The sequence below is a fragment of the Pelophylax lessonae genome (genome assembly GCF_965119305.1).
Source record: "Pelophylax lessonae genome assembly, chromosome: 1".
Taxonomy (NCBI): domain Eukaryota; kingdom Metazoa; phylum Chordata; class Amphibia; order Anura; family Ranidae; genus Pelophylax; species Pelophylax lessonae.
Genome location: NC_138768.1, coordinates 72,999,130 through 73,024,458, shown reverse-complemented (window position 1 = coordinate 73,024,458; position 25,329 = coordinate 72,999,130).

Here is a 25,329-nt window from a genome sequence, read left to right as displayed (position 1 = left end):
AAAAAAAACGCCTGCTGCAAAAACACACCTGGGCGTTTTTGTAGCTCGCGCTTTTTGGGCGTCTTTGGAGGCAGGCATAACATCTGAACTTCTGTGTAGGGGTATATATACACACACACACACACACACATGTATGTATATATACACATACACATATATAGGTGTGAAAGTAGCAGAACACTATGCTTGCGCTAATGAAATAATTAACACCCATATGGCTTCTCTGCTATCACACCTATATATGTGTATGTCATGCCTGACTCCAAACATGTCCTCAAAAAAGCCCTATAAACGCCTGCAACAAAAAGCAGGGTGACAGGGGCGAAGCCACTATCCGGTTCTATAAGTGTTCTAAGAGAAACAATCTTTTCTCTATAGCGGTCACCCTGAAATGGAAGGGTTTTGTCACCCTGCCATAGCAGTCAGAGTCAGTTAACCCTACACTACACTACGGTCCCCTTACACTTAACACTTTCCCTACAGAAACTAGATTATTAAATCTAACTATAGTGGAAAATAGTACCCTAACTACACTAGATATCCCTTCCTCACACTAATAATTGCTAAATGACACTTTGAGAGCAGAAGTAACAGAACTGCTTCCACTCTCTTCCACAGCCCTGTATTAAAATGGTAGAGATTTGGCGGGGCTATCTTATATACTGGGGGGCGTATTCACTAATGATTGGCCTCTGGACCCCCTAGTCACTCCAATCACATTCCTAGCATTCTCCTGCCCCCTCAATTGGCTTTTACTGATGGTTCTGGTCCAATCATGGGTTTTTAAAGCCCAGTTCCTGTCCCATTGCATTTTGGTCGGTTCTGGTTGCCGAATTCCGAACTTTTTCAGCAAAAAGGTCGGAATTCAGCCGAATTTCGAACAGTCAATGTTCGGGTCGAACCGATGGTCGACCCGAACCGTTCGATCATCCCTAGTCCCAATCTGTGTTTTATACTGTATCCACCAAGGGGATGGAGGTGTAATGCTTCTCAGCTGGTCCTTTCCAGTTTGTACCATCGCTACAACTTTGATATTTGAGTTTTGATATAATAGACCAGTCATGGATGGGGGAGGTTTGGGCTGTTCCTCCCACCTGTTCCCCATCCATACATTAGCATCCATGTGCTTCCATTGTGGAGACACTCAAATTAGAAAGTGTTAGGACTGCAGGTAAAACAGGGTGCCGTGTAGTGGCCCTGCAACTTACACATGCATTTGCAAATGCGTGTCAACTAAAGCCCTGTTCTTTATATCATGAGACAGGTCTACTTGGTTGGTGGCAGACTGGAGGGTGAGTACATCAGACTGGGTACTGGCTGGCTTCCATGCACCTCTTTTAATCCTTCAAACTTTTGTTTTTTCTGATACAGGAAAGGAGACACTGGACATTACCGGATTTTGGTGATCTGAGCGGCGATGTGAATTATCACAGCACATGCTGATCATGAAAACCCGGCCAATGATTGACCAACTCCCGATGCTTGGTTCTGAGCTTCCGCTAACACAGCTCTGTGAATATAAACAACATGGAGTCATGTTTAGTGACAGGGAATATCATGGTTTGTTCATTTCCTGCTAAGCAGGACATGAAAACGAAAGTTTTTCATCAAGTTAACTGATGCGTGCCTTACAGGGCAGCTTGAGGGTATATAAACTGTAAGCGGTGACAGCAGGCTCTTTTCCTCGCTCAGTCCACCAGAGAACAGGTAGCGAGCTGCGGGCTGTCAGTTTATCTTCCCCCCCTCTTTTCTCCTGTCAGCAGTGCAAGACAAGAGAGAGCGGCTCTCATCTGATTGCCGCCCAGCTTACTGCCGGTCTGTTTCCCTTCCCATTGGCCACCGCGGAGGGCCAATCAGAAGAGAGTAGGGGGGCATCATGGGACATTTAGTCCCGGAAGATTGGCGGCCCCATTTGTTGTCCACAGGGAGCAGACCACAGCCCCCAGAATGCTCTCTGCTGGGGGGAGAGAGATTGAGGACTGGGAACCTGGGAAAAAGCTGAGGGAGTGAGTGCTACACAATAAAGAGAAGACTGTGCTGGGGAAAGTCAGAGAGAGCCACACTGCCCAGCACCACCAGAGAGAGGGCCACACTGCCCAGCACCACCAGAGAGAGGGCCACACTGCCCAGCACCACCAGAGAGAGGGCCACACTGCCCAGCACCACCAGAGAGAGAAAGACTTTGTCACTGCCAGGGTACAGACGGGCTACACTACTGACCAAAGTCAGCCTGGTTAACCCAGAGGGAGCGAATGTCTAAACGGAGGGATCACTGCTGCATTTTTGCTGGTCCTGGCAGGATGGCCTGTCAGCCATTATCCGTTACTGCTCCTAGGGACTGAGCCATTAGGAAGTGCCTAACCTGCTATCCTGTAGGCCTTATTGACCGTCGCAACCTGCTACAAAAAACTCCAACGCTGAGCTGCTGCCCGGCCCGAATATGGGGGGGGGGGGGGGGGTGACACCAAGTTTTACCGCACCAGGTGACACCAACCCTAGTGACGCCACTGCCTACATCATAGGCTCTTCACTGTGATCGGAGATGCGGTGTGTCTAAGTGACACGCCGCACTGCTGATTGCCGCACTGTGCTAGACGTCATACCACAATGGGAGAGCGCCCGATGGCCGACACTATGCTATAGGCCGGGCGGAAAGGTGTTAAGTAAGCCTACGTTAAGGGAGGGTTCTAACCCCTGTCAGTATTGTTTTTTCCATTTGTGTTCCATAGGGGAAGATTTCCCTCCACTTCCTGACCCATAGCCAAAACCAGAAGTGGAAGGAAATCCCTCCAAAATGAAGGAATTTTTAGTTGCACCAGAACTAGTGTCCCCATTAGAAGATTTCCCCTCTATTTCCGTTCTGGTGACAATGTCAAATTTGGGAATTTATTTCACTTTGAGTCTCGGTGATAACAATAAACAGGACACATAGGGGACACAGAACGCAATAAAAAACAGACAGGTGTTTTATTCCATCTCCAATCTATTCAGAATAATAATTATATTAAAAAAAGGTTTGCCTTTAGTTACACTTTAACCGCTTCCTGACCATACGCCACCTATTTACTGGGGCAAGGTGGCTCTCCTGCGCAAACCGACGTAGGTCTACGTTGGTCACTCGCAGGCTGCTAGGGGGCGAGCGCAGGCCCCCGGTGGCGCGCACCCGCTCCCACTCGGCAGCGGGGAAGCTGATGCATGGGTCAGGGGGCTCCGATTGCCACCTGAAACCCGCGATCGCTCCCCGCTAAGAGAGAAGAACGGTCAGCTGTGTTAAAACAGCCGACCGTTCTTTTCCCTGGAATGATAATAGAGCCCCTGTGATCCTTCTATATAGGATCGCAGGTCTTTATGGTCATTTCAGAAGCCACGCCCCCCACAGATAGAATCACTCCCCTAGGCTCACATTTAACCCCTTGATCACCCACAATGTTAACCCCTTCCCTGCCAGTGTCATTATTACAGTAACAGTGCATATTTTTTAGCACTGATTACTGTAGTAATGTCACTGGTCCCCCCCCCAAAAGTGTCAAAAATGTCAGTTAGGGGTCCGATCTGTGCACCGCAATGTCGCAGTCCCGCTACAAATCGCAGATTGTCGCCATTACTAGTAAAATAAAAAAAATAAATAATAAAAATGACATAACCAAATGACATTTACCAAAAATATGTAGCAGAAAACAAATTGACCTAACATGTTAAAAAATGTTGATTTTTAATTTTATTTTTGAGAATGTTGTATATCAGAATGTGAAATAATTTTTTTTTTTTCAAATTTGTTGCTCTTTTTTTAAAAAATTAAAAATTGCACAGGTGATCAAATACCACCAAAAAGAAAGCTCTATTTGTGGGGAAATAAAGACGTAAATTTCATTTGGGTACAGCGTAGCACGACCGCGCAATTGTTCGTTAAGGTAACGCAGTGCCGACTCGCAAAATGTGGCCTGGTCAGGAATGGGGTAAAATCTTCCGGTCTTAAAGTGGATAAAAATACGCTCATTGAGAATATTTTTGTCAAAGACATGTAGCTAAATACATTTTGGTCTAAATATATGACAAAAATTGAATATATTGGATATTTTTTAACAGTCAAAGTAGAAAATGTAAATTTTTTTGCAAAATGTTTGCTCTTTTTTTATTAATATCACAAAAAATAAGAAGCGCAGAGGTGATCAAATACCACCAAAAGAAAGCTCTGTTTGTGGGGAAAAAAAAGGACGTAAATTTATTTTCGGTACAGCTTTGCATGACTGTGCAATTGTCAGTTAAAGTCATGCAGTGCCAAGTTGAAAAAAGTGTCCTGGTCATTGAGCAGCAACATCTGCTGGGGCTAACGTGGTTAAAGAAGAAGTAAACCCTCCTCTGACACTTTTACCTATAGGTAAGCCTATGATAAGGCTTACCTATAGGTACTGTAAATATCTCTTAACATGTACCGTTTAGGAGATATTTACCTTACATGCAGCCAGTGACGTCACTGGCGCACGTGCTCTGAAGGAACGGCCGCTGGTGCCGTTTCTTCAGAGCTCCATGCCGTGACCGTCGGCTCCCGTGCGCGTGCGCAGGCGTGACGTCACCGCGGCTCCGGCCAATCAGATGGCCGGATGCCGCGATCCCGGAAGACGGGCGACTGGACATGTCGCCCGTCATGCAGGTAAGCGGATGGCAAGGCGGGGGCTCGTTCTAAGGTAAGTATTTCATAATGAGCTAGTATGCGATGCATACTAGCTCATTATGTGTTTCTCTTTCAGGTTGCAAAAAGAAAAAAAAAAAAAAAAACATTTTTTCTGGTTTACAACCTCTTTAATAACATTTTTGAGACTAAGATGTCAGAAGATGAAGGGTTAATATTCTCCTATTATATATTTTTCTAATTATCTCATTACTGCCAAGTCCAATAGTGACAGGTTCTCTTAATATCAGAAGAAAACTGCAACCAATCATGTACAAACAGAAATGCTATCAGTGATCGATACACCTAGACAGGACATTGTGGGCTGCTAGGATTCAGTGCTGAGAATAAGAAAATCGTGTCTCTGTAATAATAAGTTACAAACTAACGATCATAAAGAAACACAAAGTTCGGATGCAGATGATAAACTCTGCACAGCATTCCATAGTACAAGGACAGGACATCTATTCATAGATCACAGGCAGGAGACGGATCAGCCAATCACAGGGAGCAGGAAGGAAATCACCGTGCGCTGCATCCAATGAACAATCAGCTTCCTCTGACTGTAAAGAGGAAGGCGGAAGTGTGTACACAGCTGAACAAGAAGAATAACTGAATATCACAGTGCAGGTAATACAGAGAGTGTTATATATATATAGAGATCACTGAGCTCTATAGAGGGGATGTGTTATGTATAGAGATCACTGAGCTCTATAGGGGGGATGTGTCATGTATAGAGATCACTGAGCTCTATAGAGGGGGATGTGTCATGTATAGAGATCACTGAGCTCTATAGAGGGGATGTGTCATGTATAGAGATCACTGAGCTCTATAGAGGGGATGTGTCATGTATAGAGATCACTGAGCTCTATAGAGGGGGATGTGTCATGTATAGAGATCACTGAGCTCTATAGAGGGGGATGTGTCATGTATAGAGATCACTGAGCTTTAAAGGGGGGATGTGTCATGTATAGAGATCACTGAGCTCTATAGAGGGGGATGTGTCATGTATAGAGATCACTGAGCTCTATAGAGGGGGATGTGTCATGTATAGAGATCACTGAGCTCTATAGAGGGGGATGTGTTATATATAGAGATCACTGAGCTCTATAGAGGGGGATGTGATATATATAGAGATCACTGAGCTCTATAGGGGGATGTGTCATGTATAGAGATCACTGAGCTCTATAGGGGGGATGTGTCAAATATAGAGATCACTGAGCTCTATAGGGGGGATGTGTCATGTATAGAGATCACTGAGCTCTATAGGGGGGATGTGTCATGTATAGAGATCACTGAGCTCTATAGGGGGATGTGTCATGTATAGAGATCACTGAGCTCTATAGAGGGGGATGTGTCATGTATAGAGATCACTGAGCTCTATAGAGGGGATGTGTCAAATATAGAGATCACTGAGCTCTATAGGGGGGATGTGTCATGTATAGAGATCACTGAGCTCTATAGGGGGGATGTGTCAAATATAGAGATCACTGAGCTCTATAGAGGGGGATGTGTCATGTATAGAGATCACTGAGCTCTATAGAGGGGATGTGTCATGTATAGAGATCACTGAGCTCTATAGAGGGGGATGTGTCATGTATAGAGATCACTGAGCTCTATAGAGGGGATGTGTCATGTATAGAGATCACTGAGCTCTATAGAGGGGGATGTGTCATGTATAGAGATCACTGAGCTCTATAGAGGGGGATGTGTCATGTATAGAGATCACTGAGCTCTATAGAGGGGGATGTGTTATATATAGAGATCACTGAGCTCTATAGAGGGGGATGTGATATATATAGAGATCACTGAGCTCTATAGGGGGATGTGTCATGTATAGAGATCACTGAGCTCTATAGGGGGGATGTGTCAAATATAGAGATCACTGAGCTCTATAGGGGGGATGTGTCATGTATAGAGATCACTGAGCTCTATAGGGGGGATGTGTCATGTATAGAGATCACTGAGCTCTATAGAGGGGGATGTGTCATGTATAGAGATCACTGAGCTCTATAGAGGGGATGTGTCATGTATAGAGATCACTGAGCTCTATAGAGGGGATGTGTCATGTATAGAGATCACTGAGCTCTATAGAGGGGGATGTGTCATGTATAGAGATCACTGAGCTCTATAGAGGGGGATGTGTCATGTATAGAGATCACTGAGCTTTAAAGGGGGGATGTGTCATGTATAGAGATCACTGAGCTCTATAGAGGGGGATGTGTCATGTATAGAGATCACTGAGCTCTATAGAGGGGGATGTGTCATGTATAGAGATCACTGAGCTCTATAGAGGGGGATGTGTTATATATAGAGATCACTGAGCTCTATAGAGGGGGATGTGATATATATAGAGATCACTGAGCTCTATAGGGGGATGTGTCATGTATAGAGATCACTGAGCTCTATAGGGGGGATGTGTCAAATATAGAGATCACTGAGCTCTATAGGGGGGATGTGTCATGTATAGAGATCACTGAGCTCTATAGGGGGGATGTGTCATGTATAGAGATCACTGAGCTCTATAGGGGGATGTGTCATGTATAGAGATCACTGAGCTCTATAGAGGGGGATGTGTCATGTATAGAGATCACTGAGCTCTATAGAGGGGATGTGTCAAATATAGAGATCACTGAGCTCTATAGGGGGGATGTGTCATGTATAGAGATCACTGAGCTCTATAGGGGGGATGTGTCAAATATAGAGATCACTGAGCTCTATAGAGGGGGATGTGTCATGTATAGAGATCACTGAGCTCTATAGAGGGGATGTGTCATGTATAGAGATCACTGAGCTCTATAGAGGGGGATGTGTCATGTATAGAGATCACTGAGCTCTATAGAGGGGATGTGTCATGTATAGAGATCACTGAGCTCTATAGAGGGGGATGTGTCATGTATAGAGATCACTGAGCTCTATAGAGGGGGATGTGTCATGTATAGAGATCACTGAGCTCTATAGAGGGGGATGTGTTATATATAGAGATCACTGAGCTCTATAGAGGGGGATGTGATATATATAGAGATCACTGAGCTCTATAGGGGGATGTGTCATGTATAGAGATCACTGAGCTCTATAGGGGGGATGTGTCAAATATAGAGATCACTGAGCTCTATAGGGGGGATGTGTCATGTATAGAGATCACTGAGCTCTATAGGGGGGATGTGTCATGTATAGAGATCACTGAGCTCTATAGAGGAGGATGTGTCATGTATAGAGATCACTGAGCTCTATAGGGGGGATGTGTCATGTATAGAGATCACTGAGCTCTATAGAGGGGGATGTGTCATGTATAGAGATCACTGAGCTCTATAGAGGGGGATGTGTCATGTATAGAGATCACTGAGCTCTATAGAGGGGGATGTGACATGTATAGAGATCACTGAGCTCTATAGAGGGGATGTGTCATGTATAGAGATCACTGAGCTCTATAGAGGGGATGTGTCATGTATAGAGATCACTGAGCTCTATAGAGGGGGATGTGTCATGTATAGAGATCACTGAGCTCTATAGAGGGGGATGTGTCATGTATAGAGATCACTGAGCTCTATAGAGGGGGATGTGACATGTATAGAGATCACTGAGCTCTATAGAGGGGGATGTGACATGTATAGAGATCACTGAGCTCTATAGAGGGGATGTGTCATGTATAGAGATCACTGAGCTCTATAGAGGGGATGTGTCATGTATAGAGATCACTGAGATCTATAGAGGGGGATGTGTCATGTATAGAGATCACTGAGCTCTATAGAGGAGGATGTGTCATGTATAGAGATCACTGAGCTCTATAGAGGAGGATGTGTCATGTATAGAGATCACTGAGCTCTATAGAGGGGGATGTGTCATGTATAGAGATCACTGAGCTCTATAGAGGGGGATGTGTCATGTATAGAGATCACTGAGCTCTATAGAGGGGGATGTGACATGTATAGAGATCACTGAGCTCTATAGAGGGGATGTGTCATGTATAGAGATCACTGAGCTCTATAGAGGGGATGTGTCATGTATAGAGATCACTGAGATCTATAGAGGGGGATGTGTCATGTATAGAGATCACTGAGCTCTATAGAGGAGGATGTGTCATGTATAGAGATCACTGAGCTCTATAGAGGAGGATGTGTCATGTATAGAGATCACTGAGCTCTATAGGGGGGATGTGTCATGTATAGAGATCACTGAGCTCTATAGAGGGGGATGTGTCATGTATAGAGATCACTGAGCTCTATAGGGGGGATGTGTCATGTATAGAGATCACTGAGCTCTATAGAGGGGGTGTGTCATGTATAGAGATCACTGAGCTCTATAGAGGAGGATGTGTCATGTATAGAGATCACTGAGCTCTATAGAGGAGGATGTGTCATGTATAGAGATCACTGAGCTCTATAGGGGGGATGTGTCATGTATAGAGATCACTGAGCTCTATAGAGGGGATGTGTCATGTATAGAGATCACTGAGCTCTATAGAGGGGATGTGTCATGTATAGAGATCACTGAGCTCTATAGAGGGGATGTGTCATGTATAGAGATCACTGAGCTCTATAGGGGGGATGTGTCATGTATAGAGATCACTGAGCTCTATAGAGGAGGATGTGTCATGTATAGAGATCACTGAGCTCTATAGAGGGGATGTGTCATGTATAGAGATCACTGAGCTCTATAGGGGGGATGTGTCATGTATAGAGATCACTGAGCTCTATAGGGGGGATGTGTCATGTATAGAGATCACTGAGCTCTATAGGGGGGATGTGTCATGTATAGAGATCACTGAGCTCTATAGGGGGGATGTGTCATGTATAGAGATCACTGAGCTCTATAGAGGAGGATGTGTCATATATAGAGATCGCTGAGCTCTATAGAGGGGGTGTGTCATGTATAGAGATCGCTGAGCTCTATAGAGGGGATGTGTCATGTATAGAGATCACTGAGCTCTATAGAGGGGGATGTGTCATGTATAGAGATCACTGAGCTCTATAGGGGGGATGTGTCATGTATAGAGATCACTGAGCTCTATAGAGGGGATGTGTCATGTATAGAGATCACTGAGCTCTATAGGGGGGATGTGTCATGTATAGAGATCACTGAGCTCTATAGAGGGGATGTGTTATATATAGAGATCACTGAGCTCTATAGAGGAGGATGTGTCATGTATAGAGATCACTGAGCTCTATAGAGGGGATGTGTCATGTATAGAGATCACTGAGCTCTATAGAGGGGATGTGTCATGTATAGAGATCACTGAGCTCTATAGGGGGGATGTGTCATGTATAGAGATCACTGAGCTCTATAGGGGGGATGTGTCATGTATAGAGATCACTGAGCTCTATAGGGGGGATGTGTCATGTATAGAGATCACTGAGCTCTATAGGGGGGATGTGTCATGTATAGAGATCACTGAGCTCTATAGAGGAGGATGTGTCATATATAGAGATCGCTGAGCTCTATAGAGGGGGTGTGTCATGTATAGAGATCACTGAGCTCTATAGGGGGGATGTGTCATATATAGAGATCACTGAGCTCTATAGGGGGGATGTGTCATGTATAGAGATCACTGAGCTCTATAGGGGGGATGTGTCATGTATAGAGATCACTGAGCTCTATAGGGGGGATGTGTCATGTATAGAGATCACTGAGCTCTATAGAGGAGGATGTGTCATATATAGAGATCACTGAGCTCTATAGGGGGGATGTGTCATGTATAGAGATCACTGAGCTCTATAGAGGAGGATGTGTCATATATAGAGATCGCTGAGCTCTATAGAGGGGGTGTGTCATGTATAGAGATCACTGAGCTCTATAGAGGGGATGTGTCATGTATAGAGATCACTGAGCTCTATAGGGGGGATGTGTCATGTATAGAGATCACTGAGCTCTATAGAGGGGATGTGTCATGTATAGAGATCACTGAGCTCTATAGGGGGGATGTGTCATGTATAGAGATCACTGAGCTCTATAGAGGGGATGTGTCATGTATAGAGATCACTGAGCTCTATAGGGGGGATGTGTCATGTATAGAGATCACTGAGCTCTATAGGGGGGATGTGTCATGTATAGAGATCACTGAGCTCTATAGGGGGGATGTGTCATGTATAGAGATCACTGAGCTCTATAGGGGGGATGTGTCATGTATAGAGATCACTGAGCTCTATAGAGGAGGATGTGTCATATATAGAGATCGCTGAGCTCTATAGAGGGGGTGTGTCATGTATAGAGATCACTGAGCTCTATAGGGGGGATGTGTCATATATAGAGATCACTGAGCTCTATAGGGGGGATGTGTCATGTATAGAGATCACTGAGCTCTATAGGGGGGATGTGTCATGTATAGAGATCACTGAGCTCTATAGGGGGGATGTGTCATGTATAGAGATCACTGAGCTCTATAGAGGAGGATGTGTCATATATAGAGATCACTGAGCTCTATAGGGGGGATGTGTCATGTATAGAGATCACTGAGCTCTATAGAGGAGGATGTGTCATATATAGAGATCGCTGAGCTCTATAGAGGGGGTGTGTCATGTATAGAGATCACTGAGCTCTATAGAGGGGATGTGTCATGTATAGAGATCACTGAGCTCTATAGGGGGGATGTGTCATGTATAGAGATCACTGAGCTCTATAGAGGAGGATGTGTCATGTATAGAGATCACTGAGCTCTATAGAGGGGATGTGTCATGTATAGAGATCACTGAGCTCTATAGAGGGGATGTGTCATGTATAGAGATCACTGAGCTCTATAGGGGGGATGTGTCATGTATAGAGATCACTGAGCTCTATAGGGGGGATGTGTCATGTATAGAGATCACTGAGCTCTATAGGGGGGATGTGTCATGTATAGAGATCACTGAGCTCTATAGAGGAGGATGTGTCATATATAGAGATCGCTGAGCTCTATAGAGGGTGTGTGTCATGTATAGAGATCACTGAGCTCTATAGGGGGGATGTGTCATATATAGAGATCACTGAGCTCTATAGGGGGGATGTGTCATATATAGAGATCACTGAGCTCTATAGAGGGGGTGTGTCATGTATCACTTACATAGTTAGTGAGGTTGAAAAAAGACATCAGTCCATCCAGTTCTACCTATGATGTGTGTGTGTGTTTGCTGTTAACCGTACATTGTATACCCCTGTATGTTGTACACTGTATACCCCTGTATGTTGTACATTGTATACCCCTGTATGTTGTACACTGTATACTCCTCTATGTTGTACACTGTATACCCCTGTATGTTGTACATTGTATACCCCTGTATGTTGTACACTGTATACTCCTCTATGTTGTACACTGTATACCCCTGTATGTTGTACACTGTATACCCCTGTATGTTGTACACTGTATACTCCTCTATGTTGTACACTGTATACCCCTGTATGTTGTACATTGTATACCCCTGTATGTTGTACATTGTATACCCCTGTATGTTGTACATTGTATACCCCTGTATGTTGTGGTCTTTAAGGTGCCCATCTAATAGTTTTTTGAAACTATCAACGCTCCCTGCTGATACGACTGCTTGTGGAAGAGAATTCCACATCCTTACTGCTCTGACAGTAAAGAACCCCTTACGTGTTTTAAGGTTAAACCGTTCTTCCTCTAGTTTTAGTGAGTGGCCACGTGTCTTATTGTATTCCCTTTCTCTGAATAGTTTGTTCCCTATGCTAGGGTCACCAGTACAGTATTTGTACATTGATATCATATCCCCCCTCAAGCGTCACTTCTCCAGAGAGAATATTTCAGTGCTTGTAGTCTTTCCTCATAGCTGATGTCCTCCATTCCCCTAATTATTTTTGTTGCCCTTCTCTGGACTCTCTCCAGTTCCAGCACATCCTTCCTGAGGACCGGTGCCCAGAACTGGACAGCATACTCCAGATGTGGCCGGACCAGAGTCTTGTAGAGTGGGAGAATAATCTCTTTATTTCTGGAGTGAATCCCCTTTTTTATACATTCATCACTGAGCTGGCAAATGTTTTTCAACATTGTTAAGGCTGCTAGATAACTATAAACCCAATGTTTTACAATGTATCATTTCCTTCTTTTAGATCAAAGGAATGAACTTCCGTCTGTACGTGAGGGCAGTTTAAACTCTTAGCCCCGGTGTTCCGTGAGAATTACCTACCCGTGAGAAAAACCTACCCTCGTCACTTCAGGGTCGCACGGCAGTGTGTTTAATGCGGCGGTTAAATTAAAACAGCTGGCCTGCAATACGAGTCATCACCGCTCCTGTCCCTGTCACTTCCCTGATCTTGGCTAGTAAATATAAAAGCGGCGGCGGCTGTATGAAAAGATAAATCACGGAGCCGAGAGCCGCTTTTATATTTACTAGCCAAGATCAGGGGAGTGACAGGGAGAGGAGCGGAGATGACTGATAGTGCAGCCCAGCTGTTTTAATTGAACCGCCACACCGGACACCGTGATAATTTCATACTAGTGCGCATGCGCACTAGTCTGATCCTCAGCTGCTCCATTACGTATCGGGAGCTCTGAGCATGCGCACTGTGGCGCTGCTCAGCTGTTTCTGGCCGGAAGTGACGAGGGTAGGTTTTTCTCACAGGGTAGGTAATTCTCACGTTACACCGGTTCACACTTATGCGATGCTGGAAGGCTGCGAATTCGCAGCCTGTTTCCGCATTGCAAACGCACCCCCGGCAGTTCACACTGCCATATGCGATACGCTGGGGGTGTCAATGTAATCTTAATGACACCCCCAGTTTGATCGCATATCGCAGTACGATCTTGCAGTTCGCACAGGATCGGATCGCACAAGTGTGAACCGCAAAAAAGGGTCCTGTGCGTGTTTGCTGTGGGTGCAGTGCGAATTTAGCCATACAAAGTGTATGGCTAAACTCGCACCGGACAGCCGATCGCATGTAATGAAGGAGCAGTGCGCATGCGGCTGCGGCGTTCGACATTACATGCGAACGCCGCAGCCGCATGAGTGTGAACCGGCTCTTAGAGCCAGTCCACACTAGCGCGACTTGTCAGCCTGACAAGTCGCGCTCCCTCGCGGTCCATTGACCGCTACAGGACCCGTTCTAATAGAAGCGACACAAGTCGCTCCGACTTAGAAAAAGGGTCCTGTACTACTTCGGGGCGACCTCGGAGCGACTTGCATAGACTTCCATTATGTAAAGTCCCTGCAAGTCGCTCCGAAGTCGTGGTGCATGGCAATGCACAAATTGCCCCTGAAGTAGTACAGAGTCGTGTCGCCTTAGTGTGAACCGACTCTTAGGGCTCTTTCACACTGTCCCCCTCCGTTGGCGGACTCCGTGCTGCTCAGCGGGGGATCGATCCGCCAATCCCCGCTGAGCAGGCAGGTGACAGCTCCGACTCTGTGTGCAGTGAGGGAGGTGTCAGAGCCCCACTGCTCTCTATGGGGGAATCGGATGAGAACGGACCGCCGGTCCACTCTCATCCGATCCCATCCCCTGGACGGATGGAAAATAAGGATTCCATCCGTCCGGATTTCATGGACAGGATCGGATACGGATGGCAGCAGGTGTCAGCGGACATGTCTCCACTGACATCCGCTGCCCCATAGGGAAGCATGGAGGATCCAATCATGTCTGCCTAAAAAACTGACATTCAGATCTGATCGGATCGTTCGTGTGAAAGGGGCCTTAAAGACTAAGCATTTTTCTGACACTTGTTGCTTGTTGTAAAATCTGTATTTTTTGCTATGAAATTACTTAAAACTCTCAAACATTATATAAATGTTTACCTTAGACTCCAGAGAATAAAATGGTAACCGTTGCACTCTACATACAGTAGGTAGCAGAAAACAAATTGGCCAAAATTTAAAAAAAAATTAGATTTTTACATTTTTTGGGGGGAATTTCATATAAAAAAATGTGAAAATATTGTTATTTTTGCAAAATTGTCGCTATTTTTTTGATTATAGCGCATGATCAAAAAATTGCTCAGGTGATCAAATACCACCAAAAGAAAGCTCTATTTGTGGGAAAAAAGGATGTCAATTTTGTTTAGGTACAGCGCGCACGACCGCGCAATTGTCCGCTAAAGTCACGCAGTGCTGAATCGCAAAATACCCCCTGGTCAGAAAGGGGGTAAAATCTTCCGGGGCTTAAGTGGTTAAAGTGGATGTAAACCCGATTCATGAAATTTGACCTGGGCACATGTACTGTATATCTGTAGGGTTTACTTATCTCTCTCCAAAGCCTTAAGTCCTGTGTCTTTATTCTGCTCAGTTCCTCTGTTATCAACATAATAACTTCTGACAAGTTCTCAGAGAGAGGAGATAAAAGCAGCTAAAAATTTGTGCCGGGTTCATAGAGCTGTATTAACCACTTAAGCCCCGGAAGATTTTACCCCCTTCCTATTTTGCGATTCGGCACTGCGTGAATTTAACGGACAATTGCGCTGTCGTGCGACGCTGTACCTAAACTAATTTGGCGTCCTTTTTTTCCCACAAACAGAGCTTTCTTTTGGTGGTATTTGATCACGTGTGCGATTTTTGATCATGCGCTATAAACAAAAAAAGAGCGTCAATTTTGCAAAAATAACAATATTTTTCAAATTTTTTTCATATGAAACCCCCCCCCCAAAAAAATGTAAAAATCAAAAATTTTTAACATTTTCGGCCAATTTGTTTTATGCTACATATGTTTGGTAAAAAAATCGCAAAAAGCGTATTTTGATTGGTTTGCGCAAAAGTTATTGCGTTTACTAACAAAGGGAAAGATTTTGTCATTTTTGTTGTTTTTTTTTTTAACGCGTAATGGCGGCGATCTGCAATTTTTTTTTTTTGCGACATTGCGGCGGACAGATCGGACCCTTGACTGACATTTTTGACACTTTTGGGGTTACCAGTGACATTTCTACAGTAATCAGTGCTATACATATGCACTGTTACTGTAAAATTACACTGGCAGTGAAGGGGTTAACTTTTTTTGAGAGGGAGGGGTTATGTGTGTCCCTAGGGGCGTGATTCTAACTGTGATTGGCTGTGGCTTGAGGTGTAGGAACAGTGATCAACGGTCCTACATAGTAGAACCGTATAATCACTATTCCTACACAGGGGAGAATGACAGGCGGCTTGTTTACATCAGCCGCCTGCCTTTCTCCCTCTGCACTGACGATCGCCGAGTGACCGGCGGACATCGTGTCCGCCAGTCACACGCGCGCGGGGGGGTCCGTGACGTCGATCTGCCTGTGAGGGGCTGACCGCTGCAGTAAATAGTCGTGCGGGGGTCGGCAAGCGGTTAACAGAGAGCAGGTCTATTCATAGCACAGCTCTGCACATTCCTTCCTTCCTTCCTCTGCCTATGTAGGGGGGGGGTGCCTTTCCTTCAATCAGCTGTCACACAGTGTATGCCAAGACTACACTCCCACAACTGAAACAGGAAACAAAAAATTTAACAAGATGTATACTTTCTAAACAGTATATAAAGCTGAAGACAGCAGATATACACGTAAAACGTATTTAGGGAGATTTGTTTCATCCCTGTATATCATCTGAGGCTGTTCACTTCACTGGGTATATGTGAGGGTTTACATCCACTTTAAGGCTTCATGTACACTGCAGCTCCTAAACTTGAGTTTATGAGCTTTTGGCATTTTTTTTTGCCAAAACTCCTAAACTTAACTCCATAAAAGCCTACAGTATGTGTCACATAGGCTTTTTACAGAGTTTAGGAGCTGCTACGTTTAGGGGAGCTTCAACCTCCCTCTCCTGAACATGGAAGAATTGTGCTCAGGAAAGGAATGTTTGGGCCACCGTAAAAAGCAAACTGCTGTGTCCTGACATCGACAAAAGGGCCGCACATAAACTTCAGTGAATATTTAGCCTCAGAGACAGCAGACAGACAACAGGATAAGGTCAAAAACCATGGACGTGATACAAGACATGTTCAGAGACTGTAAACATAATACAGAAGGTGGTTAGACTGCAGACATGGTACAAGAGATAGTCAGACTGCTGACAGGATATAAGAAATGGTCTCAGAGAATGTGAATATGCTATAGAGGTTGTTGGAGATTGGGGACATGTTTCAGGAGACATTGATTAGAGATATGTTACATGGCACCACTAGAAATCACTGTAAACATGGTACAAGAGATGGTCAGAGACTGTGGACATGGTACAAGAGATGGTCAGAGACTGTGGACATGGTACAAGAGATGGTCAGGGACTGTGGACATGGTACAAGAGATGGTCAGAGACTGTGGGCATGGTACAAGAGATGGTCATAGACTGTGGGCATGGTACAAGAGATGGTCAGACTGTGGACATGGTACAAGAGATGGTCAGAGACTGTGGACATGGTACAAGAGATGGTCAGAAACTGTGGGCATGGTACAAGAGATGGTCAGAGACTGTGGGCATGGTACAAGAGATGGTCAGACTGTGGGCATGTTACAAGAGATGGTCAGAGACTGTGGACATGGTACAAGAGATGGTCAGAAACTGTGGGCATGGTACAAGAGATGGTCAGAGATTGTGGTCATGGTACAAGAGATGGTCAGAGACTGTGGGCATGGTACAAGAGATGGTCAGAGACTGTGGGCATGGTACAAGAGATGGTCAGAGACTGTGCGCATGGTACAAGAGATGGTCAGAGACTGGGGACATGGTACAAGAGATGGTCAGAGACTGGGGACATGGTACAAGAGATGGTCAGAGACTGGGGACATGGTACAAGAGATCTGGAAGAGCCTCATAACCAAATGCAACGCACGCAATGGCAGTGTGCTAGAGTGGGGTTCAAGCGGTTAAAGCAGGCAGTGAGGAGGTCACCGCCTCTTCACCACCTGGCAAATGCTCTTTATAGAGCGATCGAAATGTAGATTGCTCGTTTAGAGAACAAAGCTAGTGTTAATGAGCATAAATCTTTTTTTTTTTTTTTAAGTATGTAGATAGCATTTTAATCATGTACTGTCCTAAGGGCTGCATGTGGTCCCCGGGCTCTCAGGTGAAGAATTAAAGCTCGGATTGGAGTATTTAGTATAAAGAGTTGCTTTAGAGTAGCTAGAATGTATTATTATGCAAAGTGCTCTTAGTGCTGTACTAAAAAACTTCTCATAAAGCATTTAAAAACCATCCTGTTAAGTGAAAGTGCTTTTCATTCCTTATCTCTTATTACAATTTGGCATGCTGTTATTTTCAAGCAAAAGAAATATATATATTATTTTTAGATACATTTTAAATGCTAAAGTACTCTGCTTTACAAACCCGAAAAAGTAGAAAAGTATGTCTGCTAAGAGAAAGAAAAGTGAAAAAAAGAAAAAAAAGAATTACATAAAATTGTGCACTTCAGAAGATTATCCATGGTAAGGCGGAACTTCGGGCAGTTAGCAAATAAAAAAAAAAAAAAGTTGAAATTTGCATGTGAAGTGTCTTGCGTTCTAAAAGTTTTGTAATTCTGATTAGCTGGTCTTGTGGTCCTGACACTTCTGCTAGACAGAACAGTTCTGGACCTCCTCAGCAGTCCGGGACCATCATTTGTTCCAGGATACACGCCAACCTGCTGATTTTGACTGTGAAACACACTAATCAGGGCTCATTATGTTCCCTGTAAGCCTGCATGTTAATGCACACAAAATCGAATGTTACGCCTTCGATGCCATTCATTGTTAATGGCAACTCAAACACAGCAGGCAGACACAAGTGTTTTGCGCAAAAAAAAAAAAAGCTGCTTGGGAAACAATAAAAGAAAAAAGCACAAAACTCAAAAAGGTGCATGAACTACTGTACTTTGCTGCCTTTGTGGTGTGTAGAGCAACCCACTAAAATGGACGAGCCAGCTCATGTACGTAGCACAAGGCACTTTTTTATTCATTTTTTATTTTTTTTTGTACTATTCATCACCGCCGCTTACACTGTATGTGTGGTTAACTTTTTTTTCTCACAGGGATGGAAAGTGTAGGAAACTGGGGACTGCACCGATGTCAGGGAGAGGATCTCTGGCCTCCTGGTCTTTTTTGTCTCCCCAACCAGAGTTCTCTTTTCGGCAGAGCCCTCCACCAAGTACTTGTAGGATTGGTTTCAGCAGGTGCCTAATGACCGGGGTTCACCTGGCTAGGTAGACCATAGACTGCCTTGCCCCGGTCAGGACCCTTGTGCCCGGGGGGGGTTCAGGGAGCGATGCACTTGCTCATTGGAGGTCAGACGAGTGTGCCCTCGTGTGCCGTGATTTCACAGTAAATTTTTTTGCTCCTATGGTTTTTTTGCTCCTAGTGTTAACCACTTCAGCTCCAGGTGGTTTTACCCCCCTTCCTGACCAGAGCACTTTTTGCAATTTGGCACTGCGCTGACTTAACTGGTAATTGCGCGGTCATGCAACGCTGTACCCACTAATAGAGCTTTCTTTTGGTGGTATTTGATCACCACTGGGATTTTTATTTTTTGCACTATAAAAGGAAAAAAAGACAGAATATTTTGAAAAAAAAAAAATATTTTCTACTTTTTGTTATAGAAAAAAAAATACAATAAATGTAATTTTTGTCATACATTTAAGCCAAAATGTATTCGGCCACATGTCATGGGTAAAAAAAATTCTGTAAGTGTATATTTATTGGTTTGCGCAAAAGTTATAGTGTCTACAAACTATAGTACATTTACTTGAATTTACGCACCTTATAGTTTCTGACTGCCTATCTAATTTCTTTAGGTGCAAAAATGGCAGGGCAGTACAAAACCCCCAAATTACCCCTTTTTGGAAAGTAGACACCCTGAGGAATTTGCTGAGAGGCATAGTGATTAAAAAATGCCAAAAAAAGTGTGGAATTTCACCCCAAAATACATTCTGCTGCTTCTCCTGAGTACAGGGATACCCCATGTGTGAGACTTTTTAGCAGTGTAGCCGCGTACAGGACCCAGAAAACCAATCACCGCCTTCAGGCTTTCTAAGAATGTAAATTGTTGATTTTACTCCTCACTACCTATCACAGTTTCGGAGGCCATGAAATGCAAAGATAGCACAAACCCCCCCAAAAGACCCCTTTTCGGAAAGTAGACACCCTAAGCTATTTGCTGAGGGGCATGTTGAGTATTTTGCAGATCTCGCTTTTTGTCACAAAGTTTTGAAAATTTAAAAAATAAAAATTTCCTTTTTCTTTCTTTATTTTCCATATCAAATGAGAGCTGCAAAATGACATGCCTCTTAGCAAACACCTTGGGATGTCTACTTTCCAAAAAGGGATAATTTGGGGGGGGTTTGTGCTGTCTTGGCATTTCATGGCCTCCAAAACTGTAATCGGTTGTGAGGAGCGAAATCAACAATTTACGCCCTTGGAAAGCCTGAAAGCGGTGGTTGGTTTTCGGGGTCCTGTATGCGGCTAGACCGCCAAAACGTTTTTGGCATTTTCCCGAAACTTGTGGCAAAATATAAAATATTCCATGAACTCCACATGCCTTTCACAAATAGCTTGGGGTGTCTACTTTCTGAAATGGGGTCATTTAGGGGGGGGGGCGGGGGTTGTGCTATCTTGACATTTCAGGGCCTCCGAAACTGTGATAGGTAGTGGGGAAGTAAAATGAGCAATTTATTCCCTTAGCCTGATTTTTGGTGTCCACTACACGGCTAGGCTCCCAAAAAGTCTTAGGCTCCTTTCACACGGCCGCTCCGTGTGAAAGGTCCACTGCGAGACTTTTTTTTTTTTTTTTTCCATGGAGCGGATGACATTTCTGTCATCCGCTCTGTGTGCCCGCATATCATCCCATCCGTTTGCGGATGATATGCGGACATAATGTAAGTATATGGCACTGCGGATGTCAGCGGATGACACCGCTGACATCCGATTTTCCTTCCTTTCCGTTTTTTACACGGAAGGAAAAATAGGGTTCTGTTCCATTCGTAAAAACGGAACAGAACTGACAGGAGGAAAATCGGGTGTCAGCGGATGGTATTCCGCTGACACCCGCAGTGCCATTCACTTACATTATGTCCGCAAATCATCCGCAAACGGATTGGATGATTTGCGGACACACGGAGCGGCCGTGTGAAAGGAGCCTTACATGTGTGGTATCCCCATACTCAGGAGAAGCAGCAGAATGTATTTTGGGGTGTAATTCCACATATACCCATGGCATGTGTGAGCAATATATCATTTAGTGACAACTTTGGTTAAAACAAACAATTTGTCATTTTCCCAAAACGTGTGGCAAAATATAAAATATTCCATGGACTCAACATGCCTCAGCAAATGGCTTGGGGTGTCTACTTTCCAAAAAGAGTAATTTGGGAGGGTTTTGAACTGTCCTGGCATTTTATGCCAAATATTAGAAGCTCTTCCCACACATCACCCACTCTTCTAACCATTTGACGACCAAGCCCTTTCTGACACATTTTGTTTACATTAAAACATAAATTTTGTTTGCTATAAAATTACTTTCAACCCCCAAACATTATATATATTTTTTTTAAAGCAGAGTCTCTACAGATTAAAATGGTGGGGGTTGCACATTTTTTTACACAGTATTTGCGCAGTGATTTTTGTAATCGCAATTTAAAAAAAAAAAAAAACACTTTTTTTTATATTTTAATGCACAAAAACACACTATATTGCCCAAATGTTTGGTAAAATTTAAAAGATGACCTTATGCCAAGTACATAGATACCAAACATGAGATATGCTTTAAAATTGCGCATGCCCGTGCAGCAGCGACAAACTATATTTTGTAAAGCCTTTGCAAGCTACTTTGATTTACAGAGGAGGTCTACTGCTAGTATTACTGCCCTCGATCTGACATTTGCGGTGATACCTCACATGCATGGTGCAATTGCTGTTTACATATGACACAAGACCAATGCTTGTGTTCCCCTTTCCGCGCGAGCACGGGGGGGGGGGACAGGAGTGCTTTAATTTTTTTATTATTTATTTTGCTTTTTATTCTATTTTTGCAATGTCCCTTTTAATTTATTTTTATAGTTTTTATTGTTATCACATGGAACGTCAACATCCCCTCTGATAGCAATAGGTAGTGACAGGTACTCTTTTTTTGAAAAATGTGGGGTCTACTAGACTCTAGATCTCTCCTCTGCCCTAAAGCATCTGACCACACCAAGATCGGTGTGATAAGATGCTTTCCCAATTTCCCAATGGTGTTGTTTTATATATGGTGAAACTGAAGTCATGAAATGCTTGTAGCTTCCGGTTTCTTAGGCCATAGAGATGATTGGAGCCATTCTGGTCTCCGATCGGCTCTAATGTCAGCTGACAGAACCACCGGCTGCATTCTCGGGTTCCCCGGTGGGAAAGGAGAGCCCAAAAAAAAAAAACATGGAAGGCAGGGGGAGGGGAGGATATCCCCTCCTGCTGCTTGAAAAAGCAGTCTAGGGGCCAATTAGCTACTAGGATTGCTTTTATAATAAAGCAATACCAAGACGATGTCTAAACCTGCAGGCATCATTCCGGTATAACCACTCAAAGTCCAGCAACTTACCAGTACGTTGCTGGTTCCTGTTGGGCATATATTGTAATGTTGTTTTTTTTCATACAGCCTTTGGGCTGAATAAAAAAAGAGAACCTAAAATGTTCCTCCATTCACATCGATCGATCAGTGGTATGCCCACCAATAGATTACCGCCCTTATCTACCCACTTCTAAAGATGCACTGTTCTTTTTTTTTTTTTTCCATTTTTTTCCATTCCATGAACAAAAAAAAAAAGAACCTAACAGATTCCTCCATTCGCATCGATCAATGTGGATGAAGAAATCTTTGCCAAAAAAAGTGAATAAAAATATATGCCAAAGCATATATAGGGTAGATCTGTCCTCTGTGTCCACCCCCATCCCTTATGTTTCAGCATATATATATTTTTTTAACTACAATGGTGAAATCACCTTCTACAGTGCTGGAGTCATGGATATACGTATCGTGAGAGCAAACCCTGTTGCTGGCAAAATAAACAAATCAACGCTGCGACTGAGAATAGCGTACCTGCAAAGCAAACAACGGTTAACGATAAAACACAGTATCAATAAAACATTAACTCAATAAATCAACTTTTTTTATTGCAATCTGTGCCAAAAAAAGATTTAAAAATATATGGCGAAGCTTGGGGCTATCCACCCCTATGTCCACCCCAGCCCCTATGCTTTGCCATATATGCTCTTTTTTTTTTTACTGTGGTGGTGAAATCACTTCCTACAGCGCTGGAGTCGCTAATTGTACATATTGTGAGAGCAAGCTCTGTTGCTGTCAAAATAAACAAATCAGTGCTGCAGCTGAATGGCGTACCTGCAAAGCAAACAATAGTTAACAATAAAACACAGTAAGGCTCGGTTCACAGGGTGCAATGCGGGAAACCCTGCAAATCCACTGCGGGTTACACTGCACCCGACTTGCAGGCAGTTCACACTGCCATATGCGAAATGCTGGGAGTGTCAATACAGAGTTAATGACACCCCCAGATAGCTTTGCATATCGCAGTGCGAACTGTCAATTTGGACAGGAATCGGATCGCATAGGTGTGAACACCTATGCGATCATATTCTGGTGTGGACCAAAAAAAGGGTCCTGCATGAGTTTGATCCGAATGCGATGCAAATTCATCCATACAATCTGTATGGCTGAATTTGCATCGCAAAGATATCGCATGTGATTTGCAAAGCAGTGCTGTGCGAATCACATGCAATGTCTTCCATTGCACCAATGTGAACCGAGCCTAATAGTACAGTAAAACAGTAGAATGACATACCTGCAAAGCAAACAATGGTTAACATTAAAACACAGTAACAATAATTTTATTTTTTAAATTTTTTATTTTCTTTTTTTTTTTTACACTTTTTTTGTTACTGTAAATGTTCCAGGTTAGGGTCTCTCAAAATGTGATAGCCATCTAACATCTTTCGAGACCCTGTGTGAAAGTGTGCCCTAGACTGTGCCATGCTGTACCCTATCCTAATACTCTACTAGTGTTTGGTAGCGACAGAAACAGTCATAGATGCAGAGACCAAGCCTGGACAGGAGGGACAAAAATAGCGGGTGTCACGCCTATATATGTGCTTGCTACAGACATTGCATCTTCTTTGTGGTGTTCATTGGGTAGGGGAACCAGGGAGGACATCCAGAAAATGCCTCTCATGCAGCCGGCTCACTGCATCTTGATTGGGAAATTGGGCCACAGCACCTTCTGAATACAGAAGGGCTGTGATGATCTTTTCCTGGAATTTTAGGAAGGATCCACTTCTTCCTGACTCTTTGTATAGCACATAAGCATTGAAAAGAGCCAATTGGAATAAGTATACAGACACTTTTTTGTACCAGCGTCTGGCCTTACGGGCAACTAAGTACGGCCCCAACATCTGGTCGTTAAGTTCACCCCATCCCATTTTACGGTTGTAGTCATGGACACGGAGGGGCTTCTCAACAACACCAGTCGCCGTTGTAATTTGGACTGCCGTGTCTGCGTGAAGGTAAAACAGAACAAAAATGTTCCATTTGTCCTTCCACCTCAACTGCAAGCAATTCATCGCACCTCAAGCAGGCTCTCTCCCCCTGACTAAGTGGGGCATTTTCAAGCCATTGGGGATTAGATCACACGGTGCGACATGCAGCAATTCCTAATTGAAAGAGGTGGCTAAAAAGTGGCTTGTATAGAAATTGTCCACGTATAAATGGTACCCCTTTCCGAATAAGGGTAATACCATGTCCTAAACAATCTTGCCATTGCTCCCCATGTAGTCTGGGCAGTTGGGGGTTCCACATTGCTATCTTTTCCCTCATAAACCATAAAACTACATGTATAGCCTGTTGCCCTGTCACAGACCTTATACAGCTTGACCCCATATCTGGCACGCTTGCTGGGGAGAAACTGTTTGAAAGCAAGGCGGCCAGAAAACTTAATCAGGGACTCCTCAATGCAGACAGCTTTTTGGGGGATAAACAAGGCTGCAAATTTTTTGTTGAAGTGGTTTACGAGGGACCGGATTTTGTGGAGCCGGTCACATCTAGGATCACTGCGAGGACGACAGAGTTCATTGTCGTTTGAAGTGCATGAACTGCAATATTTGCTAATATCTAGCCCTGGCCATGGCAGCAGAGAACACGGGCATATGATGAATTGGAATAGTGAGATGTGGGGTGCGCTGACAAATCAAAAAGCTGCTACCTGAATAGTGTTAAATGATCTTGAGATGAAAAAGGTGCGCTAAATATTGTCTGTAGTGGCAATAACACAATGTAAGTGATAAACATATACCAAATACAGTGTAAATAGGTGTATTACAATAAGAGCACTATACAAATGAAAACGCAGAGTTCAAAAGTGCATCAATTGTCCCAAATAAATAAACCGTGGGTAGTATCCAAAATAATTCCAAATTCAAGAAGTGGATACAGGTGAATAAAAGTAAAGGTCCAATGATAATCTTCACCAAGTTCTACAAAAACGCCTAAACCAAATGGTGATATATCCAGTGTTGAATAGATAGAAATCCCACCACCAGCTAGTGTTCCCCCTTACCGGATAAAGTAAGGTGGAACGCAGAGAAGACTCTAAACCTTTAGATGGAAAGAGATACCTTTAAAACCTCACCCAGTGGTATAGTACGAATGGCTTCTTACCAGATGATGGATAAATCAAGTGCAGAGTAAATTCAATAATAGACGCTCATCCAATAGATAAGTGGCCAATAGTACTGTCCCGCTCCTAATGCCGGTTTGTGCTGTTAATTGCTCCCCCAGATGGACATGTGT